This window comes from Nesoenas mayeri, assembly GCF_963082525.1.
Source record: "Nesoenas mayeri genome assembly, chromosome: 2".
Lineage (NCBI taxonomy): Eukaryota > Metazoa > Chordata > Aves > Columbiformes > Columbidae > Nesoenas > Nesoenas mayeri.
This window is the reverse complement of record NC_137543.1, coordinates 76,282,069-76,306,560: the sequence shown is the minus strand read 5'-3', so window position 1 is coordinate 76,306,560 and position 24,492 is coordinate 76,282,069. Positions and strand designations below refer to the sequence as shown.

General features: G+C 37.2%; 1 protein-coding gene across 1 annotated transcript in view; it reads left to right on the top strand.

Annotated features, from left to right (window-relative positions):
* The window catches only part of SEMA5A (semaphorin 5A), a gene marked incomplete at both ends in the record, with an annotated part of 321,097 nt that overhangs the window by 45,886 nt on the left and 250,719 nt on the right, over positions 1-24,492 (top strand).

Genomic DNA, 24,492 nt, shown 5'->3' with positions numbered 1-24,492 from the left:
TTTAAAGTACTAAACTGTAGTTAATTAATGGTGAATTTAATTGAAACAGTTGCAAAGATGCTAATTAGTAGCTTTAACTTGAGTGCTGGAAGGTATTTTATAATATTATAAGTAATATGCAATAAAATATTCATGTGATTCTCAATATAATACTTATTCAATGAAAACAGTCACAGAATAATAAAATAGTTTGGGCTGGAAGGGACCTTCAAAGGACATCTAATCCACTCCTCCTGCAATGAGCAGGGACATCTTCAACTAGATCAGGTTGCTCAGAGCCCCGTCCAGCCTGGCCTGGAATGTCTCCACGGATGGGGCATCTACCACCTCTCTGGGCAACCTGGGCCAGAGTTTCACCACCCTCATAGTAACAAAAAAAAAAAAAAAAAAGAAATAATTACTTAAAAAAAATCTTTATGTTGTACTAATAAAATTAATAAATATCTACTGAGTGATATAACTCTGTCATTTCTCTGCTAATACCCACTTGTGGCAGGTGATGTTCAGACAAGGTCATTTCTCCTGGGACTATTGTATTTTAGTATGGTAGTATAAGCACATTATTATGGGGAAAAGCATTGGCTTAGAGCAGGGATTCCCAAGCTTGTCTCAGATCTGCTTGGCTCTTGCTGCTGACACCTCTCCAAAAGAGCTGCTGATGTCTACTGATCCACCTTCTCCCATCTTGACTGGTTAAGTAGGGTGGCCTCCCTTCCCTTGCCTTATTCTTGCTTCTGTGCAACATGTACCCCAAAATAATTTGTTCAATAGAGTTTATTGGCTTAGCGGTCTGCTGCGTTCTTCATCTTACATGTAGTTTTGGCAGAGTTTTATTCTAAAAACTCCAGCATACTGGTATGACCAGCCATAGCAGTTGCAGCAGTTGAGTATAACTGGAAGGAGTCCCAAGGCTAGAACAGAATCACTGCTCTTGCTGAATCAAGAAATGGATGAGAAAAACATGACTGGTAGCATATTTTATTTTCACCTTCTTTTTTTCCTTGCCCCTTATTTTTGACATCATTTAAGCCAGTGATTTTTTTTTTCCTATAGACTTTCTCTTATTATGGATCAACTGCTTCTTAAGGTGTTAATTTAACCAATTTGGACACATAAAAGGTAGTGTAACATTTTTCACATTACACTATGCGTTACTCAATACCTTTCTCCGTGAAGTCTCCCTTACTAATGGAAATACTTTCCTTAGTAATGGAAAAACTATTGAAAACTATTATTAGCTTAGATAATGATGATCTAAGCGAGTAAAAGTCAATTTAGTTAAAGAGGTAGTGCCACTTGAAATACATGGCCTGAGATACAAATAGGACTAAACTCAACTATTCTTTTTGATGGTGGGATTTTTGCTTACCCTCTGGTGTCAGAAGGTGATTGGTAGGTCCCAGAATTTCTACTCTTCTCCCTTCCTGTCCTGGGCAGCAGATGTTCCTGCATTGAAGAAATTCAATGGCATGTTAAGAATTCTCCAATTTTTTTTATTTTTTTTTGGCAGCCAAGTACTATCACTTCATATGGGGTCACTGGAGAAGGCTTCTAGGAGTCTTGTAGGAGTTAGTTGGGAATCCTTTTGGGACAGCTGATTTGTCAGAGGGCATGAGTGGCTGTAATAGAAATAGGAGTAGCCTTTTCTTCAAATCAAAAACTTATTTCATATGAAATTGATGGTAATTATGGTACTGGATGCTGGGTATTGATAGTGGTAGGGTGTGAGCTCTTGGAATTAAATAGGAAGAGGGTAAAAATAGTGTTGTGTGATTTAAAAACAAAACAAACCCAAAACAATGACCAACTTTTAAATAAAATATTATTTTGAAAATATGGAAGATGGGCTGCAAAGGGCCTATTCATTTGAGATCGAATGAGTTAAAAATAGTTGCATATGTTATACATGACCTCAAGTCTCTAACTTATTTTTGCACTTCTATAGCCACATTATTTCTAAAAAGAACAATTTTTCTTTTCTTTTTTTTTTTTTTTATTCCTAAGCTGGTGACATTTGGATATGTTCTTTACAGGGCAGCACCTTTTGCAGCATCATTTGCCAAAACTCTGAAGGCTTTATTTAAGGTTTCTGTGTTGATTTATGTTCTTGTCTGATAATTCAGCATTGGAATTGTGTCTGCCTTTGCACTATACATGGATGCTGAAACACAGGGGTGTACAGCAATGCTTGATATTGTGTTAGAGTGTGATTTCAGCATTGGTTTCAGCCAGTCTAAGGGTATTTCCCACATGTGTGTGCTGGGTTGACCCTGGCTGTCTGCCAGTTGACCACCCAGCTGCTCTCTCCTGCTCCACCAGATCTCTTCCCACAAGGGCATCTCTGTGGGGTCACCAGGAGCAGCTCCTCCCCTCCTCCTACTCTCCCCTCAGGGCTGGCAGAGATGTTTCTCACTCGTTTTTCCTCAGCCCTGGCTTCATTTTGCTCTTTGTTCCTCAGGCTTTCTCCAAGGCACCTGCCCATAGCTGAGGGGCTCAGCTGTGCCTTGTGGTGGGGCCATTGGAACCACCTGTGTCCAGCACAGGGCAAACTCGGCCACTCCTCACAGGAGCAGCCCCTGCAGACCCCACTGCTGCCAACACCTTGACACCTGCACTGTGTACAATGTGCACAGGCCTCTGTGCCTGATGAAGGAGGACTTCATCTCTGTCCTCCAGCACCTCCGGCTCCCAGCTGTGTGGCCCTGGCCTTCTCTTGCACTGGCTGAGGCAATTACTATGGTATTGTAAGCTGCTTTAACTTAATGTAATGGCAACTTGCCAAATACCCCTACTGGCACAAAAGCATCTTCACAGCTGGTTGCCGATCAGACTTGGAGCATTCCCACCTGTGGTGGGTGCTGCTTCCACAGGCTATGCCAGGGCAAAACAGGGATCACCTCCCAAGGGCTTTGGTCCCTCTGTTTCTAAATGTGAGCTGACCGTTCTCCATTTAGGAAATTTTACGCCTAGAGGACCCATGTAGATGAATTTTAAGTCTTGCTCTACCTGCGTTGCTAGAGTTGACAGCAGTTTTTGTACAGTGTTTATCTTGCATGGTGGTGCTGAGCTGCCTATGAAGGTGTTACATGCACATTTCTCCACTAAATTCTACATTCTGAATCTCTATGCCTTCTGGAAGACAGAAGACTTCACAAACACAGTTAAAAGGGTTGATCCTGTTTTTCTTGCAGAGATAATGCTGGGTTAGGACTTCAAGGAATTCTCGTCACTATCAGTTGTGTGCTTGCATAGATGTAATCTTTTGTTTGCATGTGTTTGGCCTGAAAGCACATCCCAGTTGTCACTGCTGTGTGTTACTCTGTTACAAGCACACAATTATTATATTTACTACATTTTAATCAAGGAGACATGAAAATAGTTCCTCATTGTTACAGTGTGAATTATGCACAGACACTCATATAGATGCTTTTTTTTCTCTATCCATTAATCCAGATTTCCATTAACACGAACACAAGCTCAACTGAGATCTACTTTGGGATGGGTTCAGTTTTCAAAGGAGAGCATAACACTGCAATGGCAATGCTTTTCTTTCTTTGCTCACTGGCCAGATTGTTTTTATCTTTCATCACTGTATCATGGTGTCAGGGCCATAAAATTGCCAAGAGTAAGAGTTGTTATTCTTATTTCATGTAACATGATACATGGGTGTTGAAATTGTGGAGTAGTTCTGATAATACAGACCTCTAAAAAAGATTAGTTTTTAATATAGTCAAAGAATGGTGTATGTTTAAGTGTTTAGATGCTACTTAAAGAAAAAAAAAACAACAGAAAAATAGTTCTTATTTTTTAAAAAACAGTATTTACAATGTGATTGATTTTTGTAATAACCAAGATTGTGATTTGTTTAAAGTTTTTTTGGTCGATGTGAAAATTTACTGTGAAACCTGTCTGTGTTTGACAAGTTATGAAGTATGAAGTTCAAACTTTGCAAGTTTAAATATTTAGCATTGAGGATGAAAGCTAATGCTCTTCCTATGAAAAATATTATAACTCAAATTATAAGCACAGTGAATTATTCCAGCATTCATATGGGTGATTTTTTTCTGTTTATGTGATTAATTAGTGCTCATTATGTTCCAGTGAACTGCAGGATGCTAAAATGAAGACAAAATATTTTATGTTTATTGATTTAAGTCAATTATTTAAATATATTGAGTTAATTGAAGTAAGAAATTACTTGGATATCCTGCAAGCATAATAATTTTGTTGATCACATTGTTTTGATCCATTAGTCTTCAGATTATGTTTGTTAAATTGTTAATGACTTGTTCAAATGTCTGCATGCTTTGACATTCTTTGGAATAATGAAATTGCTGCATATTGAAGTGGGAAAACAAAGCTCTTCCAAAGCTTGTCAAATGCAAGTGCAACGTTTGAAATTTGAGCTACTTAGTGATTTACACACACAGGGTAATCAGGAGTTTTGTTGAACATTTAAAAATTCAGCGACACTTGCAGATGATTGCTTAAACTTTAAAATGATTTTGAAAACTCCTCTGCAACTGTGAAATTCAGTCGCTAACTGGAAGTGCAAGGTGCTACAGTCACTCAAAGTGACAATATGATAACTTAGCTTCATTTCACAAATTCTGAGCTTGCAGGCTCAACAAAATTCTAAGAGTGGAAAAATCGGTTTTGGGGTGGCTGTTGGTCTGTGCAAAGCTTTTGATTTATTTGTTTTACCATACCTTTGTGTTTTGAAATAACTCTTTCCCAACTTTGTTTGTTTGTTTTATTTGTTGTTTTTTCTTTTTTTCATCAAAATGTTTATACTGTAGCTCAGAGCTACAATGTACAGATATAATTGTGAAGATAAAAACTCTCATGCAGCTAAGATGACTTCATTTAAATTTAATTGGTCTGGGGGTGGGTTGATAGGAGTCTAAACATGAGTCAGCTGTCTGCCCTTGCAATGCTGAAGGCTAACAGTGCACGGGGATATGTCAGTGGGAATCCAGCCAGTAGGTGGAGGGAAGTGTTTATTCGCCATTGTTCATCACTTCTTAGACCACATGTGGTATACTGTGTCTGGTTTGGCCCTCCTAGTACAAGAAGAGTGTTGATAAACATGAGTGAATCCAGTAGACAGCCAACAAGATGGGCAGGGGACTGGAGCATGTAAGAGAGAGAGAGAAGAGACTGAGAAAGCTGAGCGTGTTCATCTTGCAGAAGAGGTGGTGAGGGGAGGCCTAGTAGCAGATACATGGTCAAAGAATGAGAGATAAGACCTAAATTGAAGCCTGGAGTTTCCAATTCTAAAGGGAAAAGAAATAATCACTATGAAGATAATTGAGCACTGGAACTGGTTGCCCAGAGAGACTGGGAAAATATCCGTTCCTGGAGGCTGCCAGAGCACCCTGGTCTAAATTCACTGTTTTTCATGCTTTGAGGAGAACACTGGACTAGGGGCCTCCTGAGGTCCCTTCCGCCTCAAAAGGCACCATGGTTATATGAAATGCTAAGTGATGAGTGCAATGCAGGACAACATTATAGCTACTGTGCAAGGGCTGTAAACTGCTGAGAAGAGTTTGGCACAGAGCTAAGGAAAGTTGTTAGAGCAAATTTGTAGGCAGAATTTCTGTTGAAGTTGTACTGTATATGAATGCTGTAGAATTCTAAAGGAAATATTCATAGAATATATTTTGCATCTAATAAATAGTTATTTATAAAGTATCTTTATCTGATTACTGCAGGGTTTTATACAAACTACCTACAAATTCTACTTCATCCTGAAGTCTCCTATCTTTTGTTACCTAAGGCAAGGAATGCATTTTCCTTTAAATGCCATACACATTCACATTTGAATTAATATGCTTTATTTGCATTTGTGTCCTTGTTAGGTTTCTAGTATGTTTCCACTTCTGGTAATTAACCATCTTACATCTTGAAAGTAAGTAGTTGTCTGTCTGCCTGACTGCTGGTTCACTTTTTTTCTCCTGCTTGACTTAAGAAGGATGCTGTGTGTTTTTTTTTTTTGTTTTCCACTCTTTTTTTTTTTTTTTTTTTTTTTAAATTTCAATCAAGTATTTTTTATTTTCTTTACAGATTTGTGGTTAAAACTCTTTGCTGTCTCACTAGTGACTTCGTGGGCCAATTCTTTCAGAAACTTTCTGGGGTGAAAGCTATTGTGTTTCTTCAGTTAAAGCTAATTTTGCTCTTTAAGGTTTGTTTTCTCTGTGAACAGTCTTATTTCCAGGTCTGTACTCTCATATCAATCATGGTTTTTTATGGCTTGTTTGCAGTAATTCTTTTTGCCTGGTAATAAGAAAAAAGAATGGCTCTAAATCTACGGTCACATCCAGATTAGTCAGTACTGTATTACTACATATTTCACTGTTTCCCTTTTGTTTACATGGCTAAAGGAGAGGAGGAAGAAAACCTTGTATGCCTGCCCCACTGCAGACGCTTAGGACATATAGGAATAGGATCCCTGCAGAACAGGAGGCAGTGAGTGGTGAAGAGCAACTGTGACAGGAAGAGGACACCAACACCGGAATAAAAAGTAAAAGTGGAAAAGGAAATGAGGAGTTTGGAAATGGAAAGGAGGAAACTGCTGGTTGACACCTGGTGTTGGTAGCTTGAAAGCTTCAGTTACTTATTCACAAGAGGTGTACGTGCTCTTAGTTTGGGCATCATTGAGAAACAGTGGGACAGAATCATCATCATTTAGCAGAACAGATGCTGAAGCTCAGTTCTGAAGGCAGCACCACATTGTCTTCCATATGAGACTTGAGAACAGTTTAAAAAGCTGACAGTATCCCCTAAAAAGGCTGTATGCTTTGCTGGCTTGAAAGACTGTACGATTGTATTGTTGTCACTAGTGCTATTTATTCAGCTCTCCACCTTTTTTGTGCGTCTTGCTTTTTGTCCAAGTTACTGTCTTCTGTTGTGGCCAGGGGTTTTGTACTGGAACCATATAACAGACTTTCTAGATGCACGAACAATAATTAATAATGGTAAAATTATTATTGCTGTGACTTGTTAAATGTTTGCCACTGACATTTCAGGAGTGTCAAGGTGCAAGTATGTTGTGCTTCTGTTGTGGATTCACTAGTATGAATCTGGTGATGATGATTGTTTTCAAACTCTTTGCTGCAGAATTCACACTTACACCCTGTATCTTATAAAATCCTTATTAGAAAACAGAAATTTTTCGGTGTGAAATTTATATGGGTCTTTTGTTCTCAGATGCTAGGAATCACTATGTAGTTTCATATGGTCCCAAGCCTTTTCTTTAATACATTTGAGATTTGAAGCATTTCCTTGTCCTTCTAGCACAGAGGATTTCCTTGCTCTTAGAGCGTAGGGGATTCATTAAAAGAAAGCAACTGTAACTGTTACCAGTTTGATTCAATACTAAAATTTTACATTGAGAGCTGATTGATTGAATAGTTATTGAAAACAGCAGTTTAATTTTAAATTGGGAGATATTTCTTTTTAAATTGGGTTGGGGAAGCATTCCTTTGAATAAAGCTGCATATCTGTGTGTAGAAGTAAATATCTAGAAGTCTGGGTTTTTTTCAGGTGCAGAGAGCAAAAGGTCCTCTGTTCATGCTAGTTACCCAATTGCTTCCCCTCAGAAAACTGGGATGTGTGTCTAGGTGATTAGATATGGATGCGGTATAAATATACTTTCTCAAAAATGCTGGATTAGCCAGTGACTTGGTGATGTCTTAAACAATGTTTACTTAAAACCGCAACACCCAAGTCCCCAGAAGGCCAAAGCATGACAGAGAAATGTGGTATTTAAAGTTAAAAATGAGCAAACACACCTCCCCACGCTCTGCACCAGAATTAGGAATCTTACTGGTTTAAGATAAAATGAAATAGTTTACCCTGGAAAAATTGTGGGGGGTGAAGTTGTGGTTGTTGATCAGGTTTTGTTTTCGTTTTGTTTTTGTAGTTTATTGTTGTAAATTCAGGTACATATATAGGATCTATGTTGCTTTTGCACTCATTAATGTATCTCAAAAGGGAGTTTGACAGACTGGACTATGTGTGATGAAGGTGAAATCTTTCTAAATGATAATTACAAAAATTGTTTTTCAAAATGCCAAGCTTTATTGCTGGGATTAGCTAACATTAAAAATATATAAACCTCGCCTTCTGTTTTTTACATGAAATCCCAGTTTAAATATCAAAAGACTTAATTATAAGGACACAGCTTCATTCTGAGTTGTGGAATTGAGGGCCATGACTCGGCTGGGTTCCCTAATTTTTTGTATTTCCCTTTCATCCATTTACTAAGGCCAGTTCAGTTATCAGAAAGAAGCAGATAGATTTGTAATGGGTAATTTTGGCTTTTGTCCAAATAAGCAGAGCCAATCTAAATACGTTCCATGAAAGGAATAAGAGAAAATGGAGTATTCAGCTTGTAAAACCAGTTGTGGGTGCACTCCAGAGGGTTTGGTTTGTTTGGCTCGCTGAAGAAGAGACATGAACTAGGGAATTTGTGTTGGACTGCATTGTAAGGAATTTAGAATTTATGGTAGAGAATTAAATGGTTTATATGTACCGTGAGACTTGTAGTGATTCCCTGGAGAGCGAAAGACCAAACCTGAAGCATTCAAAACACTGAAAAAAACCCCAAACCCTTAACTTTAGGCTGTCATGGTGGTAATGGCTTGTCACACTGAGGTTTCTGAATGAAATAAAGCTGTTAATAAATGACATGCTTGGTAATACAGTATAGTGTTCTAGTTGTATCTTTCTGCCTCTCTTGTAGATAAGAGGGGACTGTTGAACATTAGTGGTAGCAAGAGGCACCTCATATGCATTCTAATGGTTTATAACTTTTTATAGGTACAATTTGTACCTGTCTCTCAGTGTATTCGGAAAGTGGTGCATGAGGAACAGATCATTAAGCACCACTAGCCAAGATTTACTAATTAGCACATCTTCAAGTGCCAGCACTCTTTTGTCCACTGAGAGAGCATGTAAATTACACTTATATTCTCCCTTATTATTTTGGGCTTCTTACACAATGTATCTCTTTGTCTGGAAGGCAGAGACTGCAGATTTGTAGTTTTCAATTCTCATGATTAATTGAAGAACATGCATGGTTTATTCAAGAGCAGGGACGCTGCCAAAAAAATCTAATTGGTTAAATAAATAACCCTAAGCTTTTATTGCTCAAAGTGTTTTTTATTGAATTATTAATGCTATATCACTCTCCAAATCAGTAGCAGTTAATGACTGGTTTGCCTGAGGCTATTAATATTTTTCCAATCAGTGGTAAGTTGCCATGAAGACTTCTGCTAACTTGTAGCTCACTTTATCCATTCACTTGGTAAAATGGTGCTGATTTTGAGAAACACTGAAAAATAGCATCCAAATTTCAGCTGGTTTTAGTTTTGCTCTTGAAGAGAAGAAATATTTCATTCTCTTCAGAACAGTGATTATGAAGAACATCTCTGGATAGGGGAAACAAAAAGAAGGAAATAGTTATTGAGAACTGTTTTGCATAGGTGGGATCCAAAAGCAGATAAGCATAATGAATATATTTCGGACCCTTGCTGTGAAGAAGGAGGAGGAATTGGAGCACTGTATGATTTCATGGTGATAAGTAGTATTCCTGTATCTGAATAGGAACGTGCACAAAGAAGTGCTGCAGCATAACAAGAACAGTTTCTGAGCAAATGCCCAGGAAAAAAAAAAACAACAACAACAAAACAGTGGTAAAATGGGCTCTGACCTATGCAAGGCACTAAAGGTTAAAAATTAGGTTTTAATCCGGTTTCTTTATATCTATTCTAGGAATGAGAGCAAACCATCTTTGCTTTCTTGTACAGGAGTAAGATAGGTAACCATCTAGTTAACGATATAAAATGTTATTATGAATGCTTATGAAAACATGAGTATTATTCTGAGAACTCCTAATTAAATGAAAATGCTTTTAAAACCAGAAAAATATTTGATGTTGTTGAATATTAGTGGATGATATTACTGTGTCTATACTCAAACTAATGTTGTTATGAGCTTTTTGTTTGAAATATTAACTTTTGTCCAGCACGTGAAGTGTAAGTCAAGGGGCTGTGAGATGTACTTCCTTTCTTCTCTTACTAGAGTTTCCAAATTTATTTTCTTTTGAAATTTTTCCAAGTGGGCTACATTGCAGCAAATAACTGAGCCCCTTTCTCCAGAGCTGTTTGAGAGGTAGGAATGGATGAGTAGTCACTTAGAGATGGATAAATGCAGTGGGACTGAATAAAAAGCACTGGGACATTTCATATGGTGGAGAGGAACAGAATATGTGAGGGGTGAAGACCTGACTTCATTTCAGAAAATCACAATATGGAAAGTGGGGAACTGTTGTTCACTAATTCACACAGCACAAAACTGAGAGAAACTTGAAACTAGATGGAACTCCAGATGGTGGTGAACTGGCACTTGCTGATGCAGGACATAGTGGAGACAGAGAGCATCAGATGGGATCATAAAGGTATTTTTCAAATTCATGGACAACAGGTCCATAAATATATACTAAAAATACCGTCATCCAACATCTTTTATTCAAGAGCTTTGGATGCTAAAGGAATAGAAGGGAATAGGCTATAGAAATTGGCCAGGCCTGTGGTGTTGCTGAGACTCATCTCTTACTGTTCTGTTGGAGACACAGCACTAGGCTAGACAGACCATTGGACTGACCCCATAGGGCATTTGCTAACTTTTTAGAGACAACAGAGTATTGACATGTGGAGCATTTTTAGCATTTAAAAATTTGAGAGTTTGAATGAATCCCTCCTCTTTAACCTGTTAGTGCAAAGGGAAAATGAAGCGCTCTCAGCTGCTGCCCATCAAATTTAGCTCCTAACCTGAGTTTGGGATTATCTTTGAGGGAAAAGAAGGTAACAGTGCTTCTGTGTTCCAGTAGTCTCTCAGCTTCCAGAGCAAACTCTTGGGATGACTGAAAAGTGGAAATATCATAGAACAGCTTTGAGGATGTGCAGCCAAAAGATACATGGTGAAAAGAAACATAGTGAATGAAACTAATGTTTGTTTAAACAAATTATTTTTAATTGTGAGTCCAAAAGACCACAACATCTCAGCAGTTGAGTTGCTAGATGATCTGTCTGGCTTCTGAAATAAGCCACCTAGAATACAGCATTCTACAACTGTGTTAAACTCGTGCAATACACATTGGTTTTAATTTTAGGATTTTTTTCTATTACAAAAATACATTTACCCATGGAAGTAATTTCCGGGTCCTTATAATCAGAAAATGAGTTTTCTGCAATTCCACACAGAGATGTTCTCAGTGTTCTCACCATGATATTAAAAATAAGAAGAAATCTTCAAGCAGAAATGCATCAATATGATCACATCTGTGAACTTTTTATTTAGAAGCCAAATTCTGGTGATCCATGTATACAAAATCTGCTGAACCCCTTGCAGAACAGACTTTCTCTTCATCATCATGAGGAACTGGATTGTGGATCAAGCCTATAGAGTGACAGGTGTGTGTACCAAGATTTGCGTTTCTGTGCTTGTACCTCAAGGGCATTTGCTGAGGAAATATATCCCTCCTGAAGAAAATATTCAGCATCTCTACTAAGTTCTGGCCAGATAGAAAACAAAACAAACACAAAACAAACCCAAACTTGTTAGAGCTTGATCATTTGCAAGAAGATAGTGAGAACTTTTTTTAAAGAGATAACCAGAATGAAATAATTGGTGTGATGCATTAGTCATAGCAGCAATACCGTGGGAACTTACAAATCCAAAAGCCTCGAGTTTGAACAAGTGAAAATGGCATGCTGCCTGTCCATATTTGCTCAATAAACTTCACCACGGTCTGTGATGTATGTAGATATACGGCTGATAATAGTTTAAATCTTCATTTTGTCTTAAATTTGGGCTTACATTTTTGGGAAGGATCCTAAAAAAATATAGTTATTATCATACTAAAAGATTGCTGTGTGTAGACTTTATTAAGTAGATCTTAATTCTTGGTGTTTATCAACTACCACTAAACACAGAACAGTTTGAATTTTTTTTTTCCAAATAATATTGCAACCAGAAAGTTAAAATATTATTAGCAGCGCTGCAGAAATGCAGTTGTTTGTGCCAGAAAAGAAGATTCATAAATAAATCCAACAAATAATTCTGCACTGGATTTTTTTCAGTACTTTAAAATTATGTTTTTATAAGTCTAATATTTACTTTACCTATATATGTCTAGCACTTTGAGAAGTCAGATTCAGAACTTAAATAGAAAGTTGGGATTTCCTTCCTGTGGCCGCTGACTTATCACAGATCCAGTGGGTCCATCACCCCCTTGCTTTTCAACTGTATGGCATCAGCTGACCCTTGGCCATTCCCTGTTTGCTGCTACTAAGAGACAGTTCAAGCAGGAGGACTTAGTGTATATTTTGTGATGTGATTATGATTTTTTTCCTGATAAAACGGGAACAAAAGGCTTTTCTATCGCTTGCCCACCTCCCTCCTCTCAACAAATGACGAATCACATTTATGCTACTGACCTGTCCTTTAATGAGCAATTCCTTAGTACTTGGCAGCTGATTGTTTCCACCTGTGTGAAATGGCAGTAATGCAAATATCTACCTCATGTTCTGTTTGTATGAGTTCACTTGAGAGTAGGCACAGGACTTCTCCACTTTGCTGTCTTGCTGACTCTATATCAGAGAGTCTGCCACATAAGTTTTTAATATTTCATCCTCAGTTTGGAGGAAATTAGGAAGGAAATTTGTGCGAGGCCTGAAGCTAGAGTTTGTGGTTGCTCTCTAAGTCAAGGACCTCTCCGCTTACGGGGAAGGTTTGGTTTTTAACTTTCTTCCTCAAGTGTCCTCATAGCTTGTACTACTGAGAACCTCATGAGAGATCCCTTACATAGTGATTCTACGTGGCTACATGTTCATTTTTCTCTTAGATTTTAGCAAAAGCAAGCCATATCTCACTTTTAATCTTTCCTTTTGATTTCTTCTTGTTAGTTCTGGGCTTTTTGTTCTTGTTCTGTGTGTATCTATATATCTATATGCACTTTCTTCTGATTAGGGTGTTTGCTGACTAGCCAACTTGCAAGCTGGGTGGACTGGATGCAAAACAAATCTATTAACTTAGTTCAGTGATGTGTAAATGCCTTTGCTGTTCTTCTGCTGGACACAAACTATCTGTAAGTATAACTGTTTGGCACGTTAGAAGTGTACTTTCTAGTGTTCTGGACTTTTGGATAAATTCATTGGATTGGCTGCATTGCCAGGTCAGGGTTGATATATTTTTTTTTTTAATTTTAATTCCTAAGATTGTTTTGATCTTTGCTGAAACTATCAAGACCTCCAAGAACCTGCACATTTACAAATGCTGGATAATGTGACAGAACAATTTACAGACACCTGCCAATTAAGCGCTAAAATCCAATTTGAAACTTCAAATACTAGCTTGGATTAAGTGACTTTAACATACTGCTTTTTTTAAAATAAGCTATAATTTCCCCCTAAACTTCAAAATCCAGTTTAGTTGTCAAGTTCTACTCTGGCCAAAACTGGATGAGGTTTTCAGTTATAACTGCTATTTCAATACTGGCAGAAGTTCAAATGTTGGCATATGCTGTGTTGTCCTTGCTTGAACTGTGACCCTACCAAGCCATTGCATCTCAGCATGGACTGCGTCAAACTTTGTGCATTCCTATGAGCTGCTGATCTGGCTATTCTAAATATAAAAGCGAAACTTGTAACTTCTCTACCTTTTTAAGTAGGAAACAGCTATTTTAAATAAATCCATTCCGTGGTAATATTTTTTTGCCTTTTTGTTTTTCCTCCAGTGGTATGTTTGCATGCTTTGTTTGATGGATAACCACTTTCCAGAATGTAAATGTTAATAGTTCAAAAAGTTGAATGTTTTTATTACATAATTGGCTGATTACCTCAGTTTTTGCATTTTGCATAGTTATTCTTATTATTGACAAATGCTACCTATTACATGATTTAAAAAAAAAATACAAAAAGAGGTTTGGAAACTGTGATTTTTAACCTTGTTTCATATTGAACAAACAGCCTTTTCCATTGGTAGAGATGTGTTTTGAATATTCTGACACTGACTTGAGTCAGAAGTGAGTTTGCAGCTGAACACACTTAGGCCTAATACAGGGTATTGTTAGTACATCCTTAATGCTTTGATGCTTTCCCAAATTTATCAGCTGGCAATCATGAGACAAATGGAAGTTGTTTATTACTACCTTGTGATAATTGTTCCTTACCTCCCCACTTCTTACTTTCCATCTTCAGCAACATGTGGTTGATGTGAACATGTATCTTTTGGGTTATACTTGTCTCTTCCTTGATCATGTGCAATGTATTTACTACTTACCTCATGATTTTTCTGAAATTTCTCTTTGAAAGCGATGTTCGCTCTGATAAGGAAGGAATAAGAAAGTAGAGACCAGTTATAGAGACCTGTAACTTGTATGTTTTAGGCTAATTACACAATGCATTCATGGCAGTAAACCAGTTGACTCAAGGGGAATAATGCTGTAAAGCTGATTATCATAAACTCATAAACATGTGAAGTTTAATGAAGAATTGAGGAAGATAAGAAACAATGGAACCAGTGTGGTCTCCTGTCCTTTGATTTTTATCTTTGCTTTTCAATGCCAAGTCAGAAGTGATAAATTTTAAGTTTACAGTGTATTTCTGAGGAGCTTGAACTGGCTGCATTGTGGTTTTTTATATATATATGTATATATGTATGTATATATATATATATGAGCTTGCCCTCTTCTAGACTAAAAGGGAGCAGAAAGTACTGCATGTGGTCTCAGAAGAGTTATCATCTTCTCCATTGTGTACATCTGCATGTGTAGGCATATATATATGATGGTTGAACTGCAGTGATGTCAGTAGATGCAAACACAAGGGTGAGCCACATTTGTCTAGTCTGCTGTGATGTCTTAGAAGTTCAAGATCTTGGAGAAGCAAGGGATGTAAGATGATGGAAATCATATGTCTCTGATGAGTTAGAACTTAAGCAAAACAAAATTAAGCATATTAAATTTCTAAAGCAGTTGCTATCTGTTCAACATATGAAGCTGGAGAAAAATAAAACTACAGGAATGATGGTTTGATGAGCTTTAGTCTCATTACAAACAAAACCAGGTTGTTTGTAAAAAGCAGACACTGAAATAACTAAGATAGTATTGTTGGAGTGACTTGTGTGTGAGTCTAGACCAGGGCTGTCAAACTCATTTTCACTGGGAGCCAAATCAGCCTCACGGTTGCCTTCAAATGGCGGAATGTAATTTTAGGACTGTATAAATATAGCAGTAGTTACATTTATACAGCCCTGAAATTACACTCGGCCCTTTGAAGGCAACTGCAAGGCTGATGTGGCCTCTGGTGAAAATGAGTTTGACACCCCTGCTCTAGAAGAATGACTCTAGATAATACCCATACAAACCTCATTAAGCTCATTGCACATGCATTTCAGGTCAATTTCAGTTATAAATAAACGTTAGTTCTCGAGTTACTTTTGAGGAGGTTTCATCTAAAGTGAAACTTGAATTGTCTGAGATAAGTTTGTGCCATCATAGCAGATGCCAGATCCTGAAATGTTTTGGTGAAGTACAGAATCAGAAAAAAACCCCAAAACATTGACCTTTAAAAAAGGAAATGTACTTATGTTTTGTTATTATGGGAAATCAAGATATTAATGTCACTGAATTGCTATATCCATATTACTGGAAATGCAGGTGATATGGGGTGATTTGCTATATGAGGAATAACTAATCTTGTCTTTCCCATAATCTGTATCTGGACTTTGGAGGCTCACTTCTTGCAAGGCTAGTTCTTTCCCTCTCTATTACTCACACCACAGGGACACAGGTTTCTAGAAAGAGGAGTTTTCTGTGTTGATGTGGCGTGATATTGCAGATTTAAATGTGTGTTATGAAGATGCTTTTATTCTTGTACAACTGTTTGCTGTTCTCTAGCCCTTGTACTCAAGTCTCCTGTTACTGTGTTAGAAGAACTGGAATTACTGATTGCTTTTACTGGCAAGTAGTACTATTAACAGCCTCATGCTGTCATGAGTATTTCATGAGGAATATAACAGTGGTTGATAACACTGAAGTTAATGCTTTGCATTTTATAAACATTAAGTAAATATGCAGTGTTTAGTATTAAATGATACAGGAAAACAGTGAAGCCTTGTATTTTAAAATGTTTGATGGGAAAGATTTCTGGGGTACTCTTTTGATTGCGTGATAATGAATGCTTAACACCTGGATTCTTACTTCTTTTTGCCCTTGGTATGAGTTTGTTTCAGCATTTTTAAAAAATACCTGCATATAAGGTATTAAGAGTATAATGTTCTTGCCCTGAGTTTGTTATGGAATGCTCTTTGTATTAGAAATTAATAGATGTTGATCTGTAATATTTTTATGAAATAAAATACTGTGGTTATATAGCTACTTCTGGTGAGACAGGTATTTTTAACATGGAAATAAAAATAAAATTACTTTTCTTATTAAGTGCATCTCAGCAAGTTTGTATTTTCTGTAATTATATAAATTGTAAGGTATTACTCTGTTTGTCTCTCTGCCTTCTAAAATAATGCCCGTTCCTGTTTTTCATAATGCAAGCCAAGATGGGCAGTTTAGCAGGCAATCTCTAAGGTGGCAGAATGCCAACTTTTTAGAGAAAAAGTCTTCAAATGCCTAAATGATAAGCGGAACACTTTTCTCTTTTCATTGAAACTGTGAAGTTCAGTGTATAGGAAATGCAAATGAGATTACTGAGTAATGCCGCCTTCTTTGCAACCTTTAAAGTAGTCATTGCACTGAAAACTCTGCTGTGTTAGAACACAGAGAAACAGTCCTGATGTGGTATTTGTTTTTATCTGCTGTACACTTATAGTAGCAAACCATCTGTGACTTTTTGTGCTAGATGGTAACACTGTCTTAGAAGATACATAGGAAATTAGTGCAGCTCTATCTTAGTTTAAAAGCTCAAATATGGTAAGTCATGAAGTTCCTGTCTTAGAAAGAAAAACTAAATTGAAACTGGAAATTTTATGAGCTGTATGTTCATACACACTAATCTAATAAATATGTTAACACTTACTTTGAGTCACTTAAAGGCAGAGACAAACTTTTTTTATATATGTTAAAATTATTTATTTTATTTTAATGTTTTTGGTAGAGTTTTTTTGTAGTCCTCAATGTTAGATGTTTTATGTGCATGTTTTGAATATGTAACACATATACAGTAAGTGTCTATACATTGTTTCATATAGGAAAAAGCATTATGGAAACAGAGGTAAGAGGGATGCTAGTGAAGACAAGTGGTGAGCCAGGAAGACTTTTAAATTGCTTACTAGGTTTTCAAGGAGAAAGATCTAGAGGAAGGAAACATCCAGTTCCTCTATTCCTGGCTTAGCAAAAAAAACCCCAAAACATGTCATTGTGGACAGTATTTTTATGTAAAAAAATGGTTTCCTGAAGACAGTCTTATAAATCATAAAGCCTCATAGTATTGTTTTATTTCCCTGCTTGAAAGTACACAGAAGGGTTTTGTTGTGTGGCCTTCCTGATGCATCCTTTGGGACGTAGCCAACCTTGCCTGGGGCATTGAACCCAGGGGCCTGAGCACCCAGAGCAGCTGCCCTCTGCCTGCTCTGGGCTGTTGCTGTTCCTTCCACAGCACCTTGGTCTCGTCCTCTCTGTGGTCCTCTTATTAACTTCTGTTGAGGTTGATCTTCTGCAACCCTTCCAGTCACGTAGTTTATTACTTTATTGAACTACAATAGCTAAATAGCTATCGTTTATAAGAGGTCACCCTATCTGAAGTATTGCTTATTTCTCAGTTATAACTGGTCATTTCTAATTGTACAAGCCTACTGTGCTGATCATTCTGACACTAGTTCAATAGGATGACTGGTTGTTTTCTTAATATTAATCAGCTGCATTAAATAGAATATTTTACTGAGCTTATTGAAATCATTAAGATGGCTGAAATATTTAGCACTGAATACAAAGATGAGGTTTTTGTGATGTTTTAGAATGCTTTTCACTGGGATATGGATAAAGTTGTCCTTCTTTAATGAGTGCTTAATTAATAAGGAACTGCTTCATCTCCATTATTGTTGAGATTAATTACTGTGGTATGATAACAGTAGAATAAATAAGAAATAATAAGTCTTGTTTCTTGCTTAAAGGGATTTTTGACTTATAGTGAAAAGAGAATTACATTCTTTATATAAAGAATTTTACAAAACATCTTCATCTCCTATCACTTGTTGGTGTTTTTCCTTTTTAAGGATTTAGACTAATTTACTAGGAATTTTAATGTAGAAGGATAGCCTCTGGCAAGCATGTAAAGCCATGATACTTCTTTTTATCCTGGTAATTGTATTGTTGTGTTTTCTTGCCATATGCAAAAAAAATAAAATTAATCAGTTAATACAACTTTTCATCCACAATCCAACAATGTATTTATGGTGTTCTGCTTTTATGAAAAATGAACTTTTTATCTTAGATGACTGTATGTCTTTAAAGATAATATCCTTTAACATAAACAAAATTAATAGCTTGCATTTCTTCTCCAACATTTCCTGGTTTTCACACTTGTGCTGGTACCCAAGGTCGGTGCAATTTTCCAGTGGTTCCCCTTCTGACATATATCGGTCATGCTGGGTCACTTACATATATTGGATTGTTTACCTGGCACTCCATCATTTTGAAACAGATCCATGTAAATGGTTTATTTTCTGTGTGAGTATACTCACTGTAAATATTGTATGTAGATTTTTATGAAGGATATTTTATTACTGAATATTTTATTTTGAAAAGGTAATTATCATATGAAGTAGTCCCTGACTGTCATGTTTGTGTCCTGAAGCAGAGGACGGAAGGCAGATCTTTAATAATGGAGAGCTCTAACGAAAACTGTTCTGTTAACCCCTGAGGAAACCTGGAACAAGACAGAATGTTTCCACTTTAAAACAAAACAATGGATGATGAATGGAAGCAAGTACCCAGGAGTGGTGAAACAAGTCTGTCTTGCATTGTAAACAGCAGTGCTTGTGCTGGGTTTATTTAAGGCATCAGCAAAGTAGTTCATGGAGGGATAGGAGAACAGTGAAGGGATTTGCAGATGCTGACATGCAGCTTCTCTTCAAAGGGACTGAGTGGGAGGAAGGCCGGGTGATAAATGGGCAGTGGTGGCTGGTTGCAAAGGCAGGTTGGAGGTGAAACTGGCATTTGGTTTGGGAAGAAGAGAAAGCAGTCCATATAGGGGCCTTGAAAGTGTGGCAGCTTTTGTTTTTATTTTCTTTAAGTGCAGCTGAAACTTTCAGAAGTGGGTTGGAAATGGTGTCTTAGTGAAAATAGATGTGCTGGTTTACAGAAGGCTGGTTTGCTAGAAGGCTGGTTTTTCAGCCATATGTCTCAATGGATGAGAACAGGCCACAGCTGTGTTTCACAGTTACTGAGGGATGTTGTGGTATTTGCACATCCTTTGCATTTCACCTCTCAAGCACATTTTGCATAGATGGATATGAAAGACCAGGCTTTGGAAAATACGTGTGGGAAGATTATTCATATATTAGAGAGAAGGTCTTGAGTTTCAGCTGCCTTGTGTATTTCAGCATGAGAGAATTGACTGCATGTAGTGTTCCTCACCCTCATGTCTGTCCATGGCCTTAATCTGCAAGAGCTTCCAGCTTGTTGAAATATTGAGTGACTTTGACAACTTCCTTGATTGTAGAAAGCATGTTACATATTATTCTCACCTGTTGTGGAAAGGTAGTGGAGATGGCACGGGAGAAGGTGCTTTAGAGAAGGGGCTGCTGAAGAAGTTACTTGCTGCTGCATGCTGAAAGAGGAACATCTTTATCACTTAAAAAAAACCAAAACCCACAAACAAACAGAAAACCTCCACAAAAAAAAAAACCCCAACAAAACACCACCACCCTCCCCTCCCCCAAACCCCAAATGAAACAAAAACAAACAAACAAAACCAACCCAAAACCTACAAAAGATTTTTAAAATATAAAGAATTCTAGTGCTTTTAGACAATTGTGCCTCCAGGAATTATGGACCTCTAGGAAATAGTTTCATTTCTCAGGGAATTTTCCCAAGACTTAAAATGCTAATCACTTTACAAAGTATCTTTGGGTAAACTTTGATGTTTTCAGTGTGGTTTTTACTATGAGCTTTTGTAACTTGGGAGTATTCAAACTTGTTCCTGGCCTCAGATTCTCTTCTTCCCTCTAACCTTTGTGTGCTTCAGAGCTTGCTCAGCCCATGGGAAGTTTGGCACAAAGGAAAAGGACACTGGCAGTGTTTGGAGATATATTCTGAGTATTTCTGTATGTCCCAGCTATTCCCAGTGGTTTTTGATAGATAGGAGAAGAAGTGCTCCAGCACTTTTTGCTAGATATTTTGTTTTGATTTATTTTTTCTATTTTACTTTTCAAGAGGAAGGAAGTTTTGTCTCGTTTCAAGTACCCTTCTGTTGGTCCTGCTTCATCTGGTGAAGTGGTGGACTATTGATGACTGTGACCAGTACGTAGAGAAAGTTTTAAACTACTAAGCAGTTACCATTTCCAGCCATTTTGCTGGAGAGTTTAACTTTTCCAGAATCCAAATTGAAAAACTTGTGCTCATGTTGGAAAAAAGCAGCTGCTTCTACAGCTTCTGAATAATATGCTGAGAGCTGCAACTGAGTGAAAATGAAGGGTCATAAAGTACAACAAGGTTTATTGTAAATAGTGACTGAGTGTAAGCAATGCATTTCAGGCACATCAGAGGTGAAGAAACTGTCCCCGCATCACGTATTTAGCAGGTGAGAGATGTGCAACTGGTGCTCGGGCCTTCTGTAAAAGGGGTACATAAGACTCATTGCTGGTATTTTTCCCTGTGCCCAGGAAGGCATTTTTGCACTGCACTTACAGTCTGAGGACTACTAGCTGGGGAAGTAGTGTAGATCAAACACAGAGTGCACAGTGGTCCTTGTCATTAGGCCATTGGTTTTTCGTGGTTTGGTGGAACAGCTGCTTTCTGTAATCAGATCTCAGTTGATTATAATTTTTGACTGGCACACTGAGAATGGATTAGTTTAAATATCTTGATGGTGATGTGGTTAATCTCATGAGCTGATGCCTAATACTTTATCATTCTTGCAGGCTTAATTTTTTTTGGTTTAAAGATTTTTTTTGTTTGGGGGCAGGTGGGGCTTGGAAAATAGATTGTGGCTCTTTCTCTGTCTCTCTTTGCAATATTTGCTTCTTGAAATTTAGAAGATGTGTTATCTGTTCTGATCAACACCTTGAACACTGGCCCTTTTTTTGATTATTATTTCTCTTGTCCCTGCATTCTTATCTTCATTTACCAAATTGTTCTGAGTCATGGCTGCTGCTTTCAGGTTTTTCCACTTTTCTCTGAAGATGTACTGTTTGTCACTGTTAATAATACGATCTGTAGTATTCAGTTCCGCACAAGGAAGGAACTTTGATTTGTCCAGTCCAGGAACTGAAGCTTTAGCAAAGGTAACTGTCCTCCAGGGTGACTTTGTGCCTTGACTTGAAATGCTTCTGAGATTCTGAACTTCAGTATGCATACTAGGCCAAGATGAAGCAGCAGCTCTGCAAACACCATCGATGGTAGAAGCTGAAATGACAATACAGTGTGTGTATGCCTGGATTTTAGAAAACTAAGGTTCTCTAAAATAATGCCTTGGGACTCTTGCTGTTGTTTTTTATTTTAATGTATACTGCAACCTTTTATTCTTAAAAGAAACACAGTTGTTTTAGTTCTGAACTAATCATATGTGATGCTCAGAACTAGGGATGAAAGAGTTACTGAAATTTTCTAGTAACTGTTTTTTCCCACTGTTTTATGATAAAATGTTTTGAAACTTTTTATATAATGGTTTGGATTATTATAAGTCATTCTATCATTACTCTATATTTTATATACATACAAGTGTGTATATATGTGTGTATGTTACAATACTTGAATTTTAAGAGTGATGGGAGATGATGTTAGAAATGGTACCTGCATATTTCTTTCTCTGTTTCTGTGTGATTTACATATCCATGGACACATCATAAAATATAATTAAATGGTCATCTCTTATGTTTAGGGGTGATGGTTTAACTTCTGCTTTCTTTTGCTTACCTACTCCTTAGTATTAAAAGTGATATTCTAGGAAATGGGAAAAACAGTGCAACAAAAAGAGATGCTGGCATACATAGAAATAACTATAAATATTGTCTCCTTTTGTACCTGGAAGTGACCAAGTTTTCATAGGACTTTAGAGAGAGTTTAGTAAAAATAAATTCCGGATGGGCTTAAGGGATGATTTTCATTGAATTGCAGCTTTCTGTTGTATTTTGAACATATTTCTCCTTTTGGTTCAGTTTAATAATCCATAACATAGAAGTGGTTCTTAGTGCTGTTTTGCAGGACTAAGTTATAGGTTTTTTTAATGGAAAAATTAGGAGGGAACTCAAAGTTTGCCATCTGCGGGATGAGGTACTAGCATTTAAAATTAGTTTTTGGTTTGAATATCTGCTGGAGAAAACTCTTTGTCTTCCACAGTGTTGCAGATGATATATTTAAAAAATAATTTTGGAAGAGTTGCAATGATATTTCAACTGTAATTTGACCAATGTTGCCATTCAGAAAAATGTTTAAGAACTCCAGTGGACAACTTACCTTTGTTTTTGTTGGTCTTTGAAATGAGAGCTTCAGGTGATCCAAGATAAATAAGGGAAAATTACATTGTAAAATTATGTCATTAAAGGAGTGCAATAAAACACTGAAAAACCTTTTAAAAGTGGGCCATGAATCATGTGTTTACTAGAATAATTTTATTTGGGGGTGATTTATTGCGAGTGATGATGTGTTAGGCTTCAGAAATACTGATTTACTACTTTTATCATATGTTTGAAGTTCAAGAATTCTAATACCTACAATGCATTTCAAAAAAGAGTCACTCTGCAGCGTATCTTTGAACATAAGTACTAGATCTTCTGTGGAAGGAGAGAACATCCAGTATTTCAATAAATATAAAGGATTTTGCACCTTGGTCAGTTTTCTTGAGGATCAAGCATAGTTATTGCCTTGAAAACAAGAGTTCACCCACATCTTCAGTTAAGTCAGTCTTATTTAAGTCTGGAACGTCACTTTGAGTATGGAAAGAATTGAAATGATGTAACTTGTGTGAACAGAGCAAGTTGTCAAAATCCATCCAGAGCCATTCTTATGCAACAGATAGTTCTCCTCCGTTCTTTGTCTCATATCCTATTTGTTTCAGAAGGCCTTATTGTGTTTTGTAATATATAAATAGAGTAATTTTATGAAACAGATGGCTTAAAAATAGGACTGTCTGAGAAGAAAGAGCAGATGAGTGTTTTTCTGCTGTAGGATGAAATTATTGGAAATGCTGGATTTATTAAAAATCTACTTCACTCACTACCTCTCCCAGTATTTGAAGGGTGAGCTTCATCTGCTGCACAGTACCAAGTGTCTTGCTTTCTGATTGTCTCTCAGTGTTTCTTACGAGGTGGAGAACTGGCTTCCTCATTAGTCCTTTGGGTGTAATTGCAGGTATTGAAAGGCTGAAGCTGGAGCTGAATGAATTCCAGTCTTGTTTGTTTGGTGTTTTGTGGAGACCAGTGGGAATCCTTATAGTGACCTGAACGGAATTTTTACCATGGCTGCTACTCTCCAGCTCTCCTTGTTCCTTTGCCATTGAGGGGACGGCTCTGGCATCCTTAACATTTCTTTTTTTTTTTTCTCTAAGGAGGTGGACCACACATTGGCAGTAGTGTGTCTCTAAAAATAGATTTAAAGAAAACAAAAACGACTCCCCTTGGTTATGCTGGTGCAAACGAAGGTGATGTTTATTCTGAAGCAATTTCTATAGAGCATGTTCTAAAAAAGGGGTGAGAGCTTTACATCGTTCTGACTTTTTCCATATTTTCCTTTCTTTGAGTTGTTGACACACAGAAGCAAGTAAGAGAGCATTAATAAAGCACTGACTTAATGTGTTTGTTGGAAAACAGGCTAATGCAGAATGGGAGAAGATGCCTGAAGAAACAAACGGTGTCCCTGTGCAGTATATAACATACATAGTTAGCAGCACTTGGTGAGCAACTGACAGGGACTTTATACAAGTTTCCCCACAAGATTTCCACCATGTACTTTGGGGAGTCAGAACAGAGGTGCTGTTGAGCAGCACTAATTGCTTTTATTGACTTTGCATCCTGTTGTGTAGATGAGATGCCTGGAAAATGAGCTTGTTAATTTTGCCATACTGTTGTCAAAAGACTGACATTTTCTAAAGGTGTCATTCAATAGGTGATAGAGAAAATATTGTGATTACTGTAACTTTCTTCTTTAGCTTTCACTTATTCATTTCATCTTCTATTGAGAAAGCTGACTTTAATTTACAAACTGCAAGCAAAGCTCTGAACCTGAAAAAAAACAACAGATGTCTTAAATCCCAGTGA